Source organism: Magnolia sinica, chromosome 12 (genome assembly GCF_029962835.1).
Source record: "Magnolia sinica isolate HGM2019 chromosome 12, MsV1, whole genome shotgun sequence".
NCBI classification, from domain to species: domain Eukaryota; kingdom Viridiplantae; phylum Streptophyta; class Magnoliopsida; order Magnoliales; family Magnoliaceae; genus Magnolia; species Magnolia sinica.
The window spans coordinates 18661368-18662902 of record NC_080584.1 but is presented as its reverse complement, the minus strand read 5'-3'; the positions used below and the strand labels follow the sequence as shown (position 1 = coordinate 18662902).

General features: G+C 35.4%; 1 long non-coding RNA gene across 1 annotated transcript; it reads right to left on the bottom strand.

Annotated features, from left to right (window-relative positions):
* Nucleotides 1-372: 372 nt before the first annotated feature.
* LOC131220663 (uncharacterized) lies at nt 373-862 on the bottom strand. Its single transcript, XR_009158764.1, has 3 exons — nt 765-862; nt 591-631; nt 373-499 (listed from the first exon to the last, which is right to left on the bottom strand). It is a non-coding gene; the product is annotated as an uncharacterized LOC131220663 (long non-coding RNA).
* Between the last annotated feature and the right edge of the window lie 673 nt (nt 863-1535).

The following is a 1535-nucleotide window of genomic DNA, read 5'->3' as shown; positions in this document are numbered from 1 at the left end:
TTCTTAAAATACACACAACACATGTTCAGCGTATGCATTTGCATATCAGCAATAATATCCAATTCAACATCATCATCACCTTAGCAATAATATCCAATTCAACGATGTAGTTTATTGTTGGAGTATAAAAACATATAAATGTTGCTAGGGAAATGTCACATGGACCATAGAATATATCACAAAATAAAAAGGTGGGACTGCTCACCTTTACTTGAAGTTCCTTCATTGGATAAGGTGTCAGCAAAGCTCGGATTGTGGTAACAATAGGCCCTTAAAATGGAAGAAGGGAATATATGTAAGGCTCTAGAAGCATTGTACAATACTTTTTCTTTCAAGAAAAGGAAAGAGAAAGAAGGGATTTTGTAGTTCTTACCATTTGGGTAATCCTCTTATAGCACTAGTGCCCATGGACAACAAGTAGTCGCTCCAGAAACCAGAACTGAGCATTAGAGAAGTCACTAGGTGGTTGTTCTTGGCATTGTCATGGCCTCGGATTGATCTCAACATGCAAAAGAGAGTTAGCTCTTGGATTATTTTGTGTGTATTAACGTTGTATGTAAAATAAAATGGAAGATAATTACACAACTCACCTTAACGCCCTTTTCCCTCCTCCCTTACCCGGGCTTGGGACCTGCAATGCAAGAAGTTGCATTGGCGGAGTTAAAAAATGGCTTAAGCTCCATTTGGTTTGAGAAAAAATTATATTCATAAAGATTGATGTGATGACCAAATGGAGCCTAAGACTTATATGCAAATTTACTCACCAATCAACACAGGTTGGAATCGTCGAGCTAATGCTTTGTCCTTTTCAAAATGCATCCTGTGTTCATAAATAGAACCTGAAGGTTCCTGGTACGTGCCGCCTGCAATTGGATGAGCCCAAATGTATTGCGCAAATTTCAAAACAGAATAATGGGTCTCTATAACTGTGGACCCACCTCTCATAATTGTGAACTTTAATGTGAGTAAACATTGGTTGATGGTCAAAACTGGCTGATCGATGATCATATCTAGACTACAGTAAATAGAGCTACCATAAATAAAACAAAAGAGATTAAATGAGTTTAGATGTGCCCTCTATGATTACACTAGGATAAAAATAAACCGTTTAAATGTGTCTAACTCAATTCAAAAGTCTGAAACCATTTAGTTCCAAATACTTAATAAAAAATCCTCCCATTTAGTCATCATCCATTTCTGTCTACAACCTACAAAAAATAACAAAAATAAATCAATTAGTATTCAAGATCACATACAATAAGTTCTACTGCTTAAATAAAATAAAATAAATAAGTAGGCTGCTCTAATCATAAATTGGCACACAGGTGTATGCCAAATGTGGATTGTTGCATCCAATAACAATTGAATATTTGTTTGGAGAAGTAAAAATGTACCTTTGACACTCAAAGAATGAGAGAAACAAAGAACTATTGAAATTCATATGTATGGGAAAATGATAGGAACACAATGCTATTGAACTTTTACCTTGAGGACTACTTTGCACATGCTTCTTGCCTCTTTGAAGAATATTTCCT